The following is a 10,198-nucleotide window of genomic DNA, read 5'->3' on the forward strand; positions in this document are numbered from 1 at the left end:
TATACCTCTATAACTAGCTAAATGATAAACATATACCTAAATTCTTAAAGTATAGGCCTTTACCGACAGTCCTGAATATCTATACCCTAACACACATTTGCACACTGCTGCAAATGCACCGCTCCGGGACGCAAGCTAGAGAGATTATAGCTAGCTTGGGTATGTCTACCCAAACTGCAATCGTATCATGTTATTGCAGTGTACACATACTGTTGTTCCCTCTAATTTTTCCCACCCATGTATGGAATGAATTTTGTTATGTGCACCAGTATGGAGGTGATGTGTGACACATCAACTCTATATTGTGGCACATAACAAAATTCATGTGGTGGGGGTGGGGTTCAGGGTTCGGGGAGAGGATTGGAGTGTGGGGGGATAAGGGCTCCATCTGGGTGTGTAGGCTCTGGGATGGTGCTGGTGATGAGAGGCTCAGGGCTGGGGCAGAGGGTTGGGATGCAGGGGGGCGAGGGCTCTGACTGGGGGTGTGGGCTCTGGGTTGGGGCCAGGGATGAGGGGTTGGGGTGCAGGCTGCCCTGGGGCTATGGCAGGGAGGGAGGACTCCCCTCAGCTCTCTCTCCCCACAGCAGTACCTCTCTCTTGGCTGTGGCAGGTCCAGGCCAGGGCTGGGGGAGGGGCACCTCTTCCCCCGGCTGTGGCAGGTCCGGGCCGTGGTTGGGCTGGGGCCGGGGGAGGAGCATCTCTCACCCCGGCCCTGGCAGGTCCGGGCCAGGACTGGGTTGGGGCTGGGGGAAGGGCGCCTCTCCCTGACGTGGCAGATCCGGGGCTGGGGCAGAGGCATCTTTCCCCACCGGAGCCCTGAGCGCCTGGGCGGCACTTAATAGGCTACTGCATGGCTGCACAGTTTAGAGGGAACTTAGCACATACCCTAAACAACCAAGACAGACTACGGGTCAGAGGGGAACAGGAAGCACAGAAAAGTGTGAAATTACACGTCACACAGAGTACATCTGGAAATGCCCCCAGAGCTAAGGGAGCTAATGACAGGTTTCAGAGTAGCAGCCGTGTTAGATCCGCAAAAAGAACAGGAGTACTTGTGGAACCTTAGAAACTAACAAATTTATTTGAGCGTAAGCTTTCGTGGGCTACAGCCCACTTCATTGGATGCATGGAATGGAACATATAGTAAGACGATATATGTATACACATACAGAGAACATGAAAAGGTGGAGTAAGAGGCTAATTAATTAAGATGAACTATTATCAGCAGGAGAAAAAAACTTTTGTAGTGATAATCAAGATGGCCCACTTAGACAGTTGACAAGAAGGTGTGAGGATACTTAGCCTGGGGAAATAGACTCAATATGTGTAATGACCCAGCCATTACACATATTGAATCCTACTGAAACAGAACAATGCTTTATGAAAGGGCACAAGAAGAATTTATACAAAGGAATAAATAATGTCTCTTAGATTGTAGAGGTGACCATATATAAAGGGCTCAATCCTGCAAGGTGCTGAGTGCCCCAAACTTCCATCCAAGTCAATAGGAGTTGAGGGCACACAGTACCTATCAAAAATGCTCCACACCTTGCAGGATCAACCTCTTAGAGAACAAATTGCTCTCACCCAGGAAAGATCAATTTAGTAATTTAAAGCCTCTATTGTGATCCTTAGTTGCAGCAGGGGGAAAAAATCAGAGAAAGAGATTTGACATGTATAGAGATAGTCCTGTTTAATAGTGGCAAGAGCAACAATCTGTCAAATTCCTAATACTGCTTGGCCACATTTGTCTCCTCTGTTGAAAACAGGCTTTATCAGCAAATGCTGATGTATATAAAAGACAGCTGGCATTACACATCTTTATACAAAACAGGCAATCTTTTTATAAGTCAGCATTAACACATTTAAACAATAATGTGTTAACTTATAGAACAGTGAGTCAGCGTCCAGCACAAACCAGAATTAGTCACTGTCACTATCTGCCTCACTCAGTGGGACCCTTCAGGCAAGCACTTTCTGATCTGTGTAAAAGTAAATTTGACTCAGCGCATTGAATGGGGAATTCAGCACAGTGCAACAACCCCATTTTTAGGGCATTTTTATAATGCCAAAGTAATAGTTATACACAGGGTTTTTATTTATTTTATGAAATGTCCCTGTTTTCTTTTGCAAACATATTCCACTTTGGACACCAGAAATATTCAGAACTCACTACCGTGCCTTCTTTCCTATGTTCTTCTATGGCACAATATACTGCTCTTCACTACACTGCCTTATGCAGCTCTTTTCTCTTCCATTTTCTTAGCTCTAGTTCCCACTGTAGAGTGCAAATCTAAAAATAAAGGATAAAATGACAATAAAGGCTCCCGGAGGGGGGGGAAACAAAAGGGAGGAAACATGAAAAGGACTTGAAAAGAAAAGGGTACAAAAGCACACAGTACAAAGGAGGCCAGAGTTGAAAAGATTATAGAATTAAGAACAAAATGTGTTAATGTAATCTTAAAAAAGAGAAATAATTCAAATAAAGAGGCATCAAAAGGAAGATAAAAAGGAGGAACATTAAAAAAATATAAAGGATATATTTTTAGACAGCATGCTTAACCTGAGGGGACAGCCTTCAGGAAAGCCAGATGTAGTTTACTGAACTTATTATCGTAATAAAATGTGCAACAGAACACAGAGCACCATAACAACATTTTTAATGGAGAACACAAAACCATGTTCTCACTCCCCCTTCATAATGCATTTATTTTTAACAGATCAAGATCACAACTTATACAATGAATGCCAAGACATGGCCAGCTCATTAATTCTTAGCACAAATGATTCCTATAGGACCTATTTTTATTCCCCCATGCTAGTCACTGAAGAGATGCGCTCACTGAGAGATCTGTAAAATGGGGGTATCATTTACCAACCTGACTCACGGGAGTGCTGAGAAACTTAAGGCCCTGATCTTGCAAATTGCTCGATGGGGACCTCCATGGTGTCCCCAGGAAGTCATTCAGGCTATGCGTGGGTGCAGCGATGTACCCCAGGTATAGTGATTTGCAGCACTGGAGCCCAATTACTTTGTTCGAAAAGAGCTTTCAAGATGAAGTGCAACATAAGTACTAAATATAACAGCACAATAACATATGCTTTTAGCATGCAAGTCTTTCCATCGTCAGCTTCTTAAAGACCCATTCTGCTGTGCAGGTTTAATTATTTATGTGGCTCTGCTAGCAGGGTTAAAACCAAGTGGATGCTCTAGGGGCAGGGGGAGAGATGCAGCTCACCTTGATAAAGCAAAGTAATTAATTTCATACATTATAGTGTCCCAGTAGCAATTTACAGCTGAGAAGGCATTTTTATGCTAAGCCCTTATTTAGAGTAACTTGTAACTTTCCTAAAATAGCATCTTTTGGACTGAAATCCTTATGATTAATCTCCTTCCAGAAAGATTTTGGAAAGATGTAAAATAAAATATGTTGACCCATATTTGAATGACTTCAATGAGACATAAGTGCATGCTTAAGTGCTTTGCTGAATCAGAATCAAAGTGCCCTTTAAGATTTGTCTCGCGTATTTTTAAGGCACCTATCACACTAGCATCCAAGAACTAGATTGTATCCCCTAGACACAGCCCTTAGCAAGGAAGCCTAGAGTCAGATTTTTGGTTCAGGCAGCCATAATTCTTCCCCTGCTCCCCACTTGCTCTGGGGAAGGGAAGTGGTAATTAGTCACTGGTCTATACCAGTAGCAAATTACAATCTTCTGCACTGTGCCAGCTCAACTAAACATAAGAACACAAGAATGGCCATATAGTCAGACCAATGGTGCATATAGCCCAGTATCTTGTCTTCTGACAGGAGCCAGTGCCAGATGCTTCAGAGGGAATGAACAGAACAGATACATTCCTTGTCTTCCTGTCCCAGTTTCTGATACTCAGAGGTATGAGGCACCCAAAGCATGGTGTTGTGTCCCTGACCATCTTTGCTAATAGCCATTTATGAACCTATCCTCTATGAACTTATCTAATTCTTTTTGAACCCCGTTATACTTTTGGTCTTTGCAACATCCTCTGGCAATGAGTTCCATGGGTTGACTGTGCATTGTGTGAAGAAGTACTTTCTTATGTTTGTTTGAAACCTGATGCCTACTAATTACATTGGGTGACCCATGGTTCTTGTGTTATGGGAAGGGGTTGATAGCACTTTCTTATTCACTTTATCCACACCACTCATGATATGATAGACCTCTATCCTATCCTCCCCCTTAGTCAACTGTTGTCCTGGCTTGCACACAAAGTCTTTGCCTGTTCTCCACTAAACTGCTCTGGGGGGAATAAACAGGTAGGGAGGACCCACTTACATCTTCTTGTTCTGTCCTAGGGTTTGGGTAGTTGGCACCCAGTGTAAAGGCAGTGTTTGTTACTCCCCTTTATGGACATGTAGTCCATGTCACACTCTAGCTTGAACACAATATCAGAAGGGTCCTGAAGGATTGTTGTCCTTTCATTTGGGCCCTAGTGATATTCTTTTCAAATTCCGCATGTTCCCTAAGGTGCAGTGGAATGTACATTCACTGGATGACACATTCAAAGGTGTGTTTAAGTCAGTGCAGATAAATACACTTGAACCATTTTCCCCCTCTCTGTTTTTAAAATGGTGAAATCAAAAGATTGAGTTTTCACAGGTAAGAAATTCATGCAATTACAGAACCAGATCCTTGGCCCTCCCTAAGTCCCTCTTGCACTACTCTAAAGGCAGAAAGGGCACTTAAAACTGATTCAGACATGCAGCTGAGGATTCCACCAGCACTGAGAAATCCATGATGGGCATAGAGCTGATGTAGCTGGGTTGAGGGTGTGTCAATGATGGGAAATGGCACAATTGGATTGCAGGGTGCCCTGGCCACTCCTTCCCCAATGGAGCAATCCCGATAGCCTAGTGCCTTCACCAGACTTTTCTCTTCTTTACCATATTTACACATAGCCTATCGCAATCACATTGTGATTGTGACCAAAATGACCAATCACACAGAGGAAGCAATGAATGACTAAATGGCCACAGTTCATGAACAGCACATGAGTTAAAATTTGTTTGAACAATTATGAGTGAAGTATCATAAGTGGATGCAATGGCAAAATACTGGCCAGTTAATCAGTTTAGGCCCCAATCTTACAATCAGATGTGCTTGGGCAGAGCCTGGAACTTTGCACAGGCATAAGAGGCCATTCACTGGATCCTATTGCAGGAATGGGGCCTTATTCAGTTACAAGTAAGGCCTGTCTATTGATATTAGTATAATGAAGCTGTGGACATGAAAATACATGAGGCATGTGAAGGTAATATATTTGGTTATTCTTGACTTCAAAGCTGAGTGCATTATAGAATCATAGAATCATAGAATATCAGGGTTGGAAGGGACCTCAGGAGGTCATCTAGTCCAACCCCCTGCTCAAAGCAGGACCAATCCCTAATTAAATCATCCCAGCCAGGGCTTTGTCAAGCCTGACCTTAAAAACTTCTAAGGAAGGAGATTCTACCACCTCCCTAGGTAACGCATTCCAGTGTTTCACCACCCTCCTAGTGAAAAAGTTTTTCCTAATATCCAACCTAAAGCTCCCCCACTGCAACTTGAGACCATTACTCCTTGTCCTGTCATCTTCTACCACTGAGAATAGTCTAGAACCATCCTCTTTGGAACCACCTCTCAGGTAGTTGAAAGCAGCTATCAAATCCCCCCTCATTCTTCTCTTCTGCAGACTAAACAATCCCAGTTCCCTCAGCCTCTCCTCATAAGTCATGTGTTCCAGACCCCTAATCATTTTTGTTGCCCTTCGCTGGACTCTCTCCAATTTATCCACATCCTTCTTGTAGTGTGGGGCCCAAAACTGGACACAGTACTCCAGATGAGGCCTCACCAATGTCGAATAGAGGGGAACGATCACGTCCCTCGATCTGCTCGCTATGCCCCTACTTATACATCCCAAAATGCCATTGGCCTTCTTGGCAACAAGGGCACACTGCTGACTCATATCCAGCTTCTCGTCCACTGTAACCCCTAGGTCCTTTTCCGCAGAACTGCTGCCTAGCCATTCGGTCCCTAGTCTGTAGCTGTGCATTGGGTTCTTCCGTCCTAAGTGCAGGACCCTGCACTTATCCTTATTGAACCTCATCAGGTTTCTTTTGGCCCAATCCTCCAATTTGTCTAGGTCCCTCTGTATCCTATCTCTGCCCTCCAACGTATCTACCACTCCTCCCAGTTTAGTATCATCCACAAATTTGCTGAGAGTGCAATCCACACCATCCTCCAGATCATTTATGAAGATATTGAACAAAACCGGCCCCAGGACCGACCCCTGGGGCACTCCACTTGACACCGGCTGCCAACTAGACATGGAGCCATTGATCACTACCCGTTGAGCCCGACAATCTAGCCAACTTTCTACCCACCTTATAGTACATTCATCCAGCCCATACTTCTTTAACTTGCTGACAAGAATACTGTGGGAGACCGTGTCAAAAGCTTTGCTAAAGTCAAGAAACAATACATCCACTGCTTTCCCTTCATCCACAGAATCAGTAATCTCATCATAGAAGGCGATTAGATTAGTCAGGCATGACCTTCCCTTGGTGAATCCATGCTGACTGTTCCTGATCACTTTCCTCTCGTGTAAGTGCTTCAGGATTGATTCCTTGAGGACCTGCTCCATGATTTTTCTGGGGACTGAGGTGAGGCTGACTGGCCTGTAGTTCCCAGGATCCTCCTTCTTCCCTTTTTTAAAGATTGGCACTACATTAGCCTTTTTCCAGTCATCTGGGACTTCCCCCGTTCGCCACGAGTTTTCAAAGATAATGGCCAATGGCTCTGCAATCACATCCGCCAATTCCTTTAGCACTCTCGGATGCAACTCGTCCGGCCCCATGGACTTGTGCACGTCCAGCTTTTCTAAATAGTCCCTAACCACCTCTTTCTCCACAGAGGGCTGGCCATCTACTCCCCATGTTGCGATGCCCAGCGCAGCAGTCTGGGAGCTGTCCTTGTTAGTGAAGACAGAGGCAAAAAAAGCATTGAGCACATTAGCTTTTTGCACATCCTCTGTCACTAGGTTGCCTCCCTCATTCAGTAAGGGGCCCACACTTTCCTTGGCTTTCTTCTTGTTGCCAACATACCTGAAGAAACCCTTCTTGTTACTCTTGACATCTCTTGCTAGCTGCAGCTCCAGGTGCGATTTGGCCCTCCTGATTTCATTCATTTTATCATGACTTATGCTCCTTTACCATGGGAAGCAACTCGAGGCTCCAACACTTTTGCTTACTCCTTTGAACATATGTAAATAGTTTCTTAATTCCTCTTTAACAACACACCCTTCTTTACAAAAAACTTCCAAAAGTAAACTCCCATGTGAGCCATGGTATCAATATTTCTATCTGCATCCTCTTTTTCATTAAACAGTAAAATTGTCAACATGTGGCTCAGAATATGAATATTCGATCAAAACATACCTTTAGTCATTCCAGGAATTTCACATCCCCGAACATCTTTTTGGCAGGGGGCCAATAACCATCTACACATTTTCCATTTGGATCTACCTTTTTTCAGATTTAATGCTCTTAGAATAGAAGCACCATTATGGAAATTAGCTAGCAGCTGCTGTACATCAATGTTTAGAAAATTAATATTACCCACATTACACAGCACAGACACAGAATTTTAATGAAGCACAGAAACGACAAGCAAATTGACCTTTAACCTCATCAGGGAAATATTCACGTGTGACTTTGTTTGAGAAAACTTATAATTGCCACCAGAATTCTTAAAAAAAGGGAGGAAGGGGAGGATGACCGAAAATGAGCTGATGCTGGTAAATACCCCACTCATCTAGACCCCTCACCAGCTCAGCCCCAGAAGATTCCATAAGAATCAAAATTAACATAACTTCAGAGAATATACAGAGAGGAACGCTCTACTTATCGTTTCCTTCAGCCCAAATTCTGATTACGAGACTGTAACAAAGCTGTAAAATACTATAAAATTACTTAAAGGTTATCATATGGGGTAATAAATCTATTTTTTTTAATGCAGACATGAATCTGACAACACTAGAAAAGCAGGCACCTTTTTCAATTAATGTCAAAATGTTCACTTTTAGTTTATTTATTGTTTTATCCATTCAAAGCTAAAAATGTTGCTTACTATGGCAGCCTTTATGAGTCTGGTGAGATAGTCTGACATTTAGCACAATCTTCCAGTAAGTCAAACGGGAGATAGTTATGCAGCAAATACTGAACAAAACACCCTTAAATAAAAGGAAAGAGACATTACTTTGTAAATAATGATGGTGATTAAAGCTTTGTTTCTGCCCATTTTAAAATGAGGGGTTTTTATTTAGCTACTGCCTTCATAACACTTTTCATCAGTGCACAGTGCTGTCTTTGAAATAAAAGGCAGACATCTTGTGAGAAAGACCTTTTAAAAACTATAAAAATCCTTTTCAAGTCTTCATTTTGGTCTAGTTATTTTCCCAGTAGCCATTTGATGACAGGGTAGCGCAAAGGTATTACAGATTTAAACACTATTTGTAGACAGTTTCTCTTTCTTCCCTGGGCACTGCAGATGAAGAGGAAAAGATAAAATCTTGAATAGTCTCACTCAAGGAGCCTATTTCTTCCGACACTTCCTGAAATGCTGTAACCTTGGCATTACTGTTCACATGGTCACAATTAGGGCTTGCTGCCTCCAGGAGACTTCCTGCAGCAATCAGTCCTAACACTAGCCATTGTCCACTGCCTAGCCTGCTGAGTCAAGGCTCAGCTCGACATCAATTAATCTCCATGGCTCACAGGTGGAGTAGCTAATCTTGTTCACTCAGGAAAAACTGACAAGTCCCTTAAATGTTCTCTCACCACAGCAGACTCTCTCCTTGACTACCCAGTCTCCTGATGACCAACAATGGCATTGTGGGGACTGTCTTTAACGGTGCAGTCTCCAAAATTGTTTCCAAAGTCAGGTTAACGTGTAATAAATCCTCTGAGGTTTGATTCATGTCGGTTACTATAACCAAATGAACCCCTGTATTCACACCCTACACACAATTGTAATTATCTTGGTACAAAATATGCCTTGAAAGATATCATTTGAAAGTTAACTCACTGGTCAATAATATCATGATAAAATGTGTGTAGCTACATTATGCATAAAGTTATGAACATAAGCTGAACATAACTGAAGCGTGTTTACCAGACACTCTGGGTAAATCGGTTTCTCAAAGACAAAGGACAAGCTGACCCCTCTAGCCAGGTGTCATCAAAGTTGATGGGCAATCATCTGTCAGGTGTCCATTCTTTGCTAAGGAAGTGGGGTGAGGGGGTAGGAACAAACACATCAGCATCTTAGCAAATAACAGCATGGAACCTCTTTCACCACGAGATACCTTGTCTCTGTCCTCACAGCAGGAATGAACTTTATTTAGGGGTAACCCTGAGGAAAATGCATTTCCAAGGGTGACTGAACTATAAAAGTGAGTGGTAAAAACACCCCAAGTTATTGCTCTATAGCCGTCTCTCTCTCTCCTTCACCGAAGACGACAAAAGAAGCAGTCTTTGGACTTCTGGAGCAGCCCCTGGCCTGAGAATTTGGTCAGCGCTTTTACTGGATTTCACCTTGAACTAAGTCTAGTTTGTTAAATTTTAATACTAGGAATCATTTTATCTTTATTTCTCTTGTAACCATTTCTGACTTTAATGCCTTATACTTATACTCACTTAAAACCTATCTCCCTGTAGTAAAATACATTTGTTTTATTCTTGAATCAAAACTAATCCAGTGTTGTGAACTGTTTGGGTAACTCCATTTAAAGTAGCAAACTGTTGTGTATGGATCCTTTTAGAGAGACAATGGACCTTTAATATCTGAACTGTCCAGGGCAGGGCTGGAGAATGCAGAACACATGTTTTTTGGGGAAAATTTGAGACTGGGAGTGTGTTGGGGGTCACCCTGCAAATAATAACCCAGGCTGTTGGAAGCCAGAGTGTGGCTGGTGTTTGCTGAGAGGCTGTGGGGCAGAATTGCTGGACCAGGTCTGTGGCTATACACAGACACTCGGGGTGTGACCTGCATGCTGTTTGGCTGTTTGTGAGTGGCCCAGGTGGGAGCTACAGCAGCAAAGGATTGTGAGGCATCTGAGGTTGCAGGGCAGGTGGTGACATAACCCCTCCCTGGTCTGGATTGCACGCTGGAATGTCATAGT

This window comes from Natator depressus, chromosome 1 (assembly GCF_965152275.1).
Source record: "Natator depressus isolate rNatDep1 chromosome 1, rNatDep2.hap1, whole genome shotgun sequence".
NCBI lineage: Eukaryota > Metazoa > Chordata > Testudines > Cheloniidae > Natator > Natator depressus.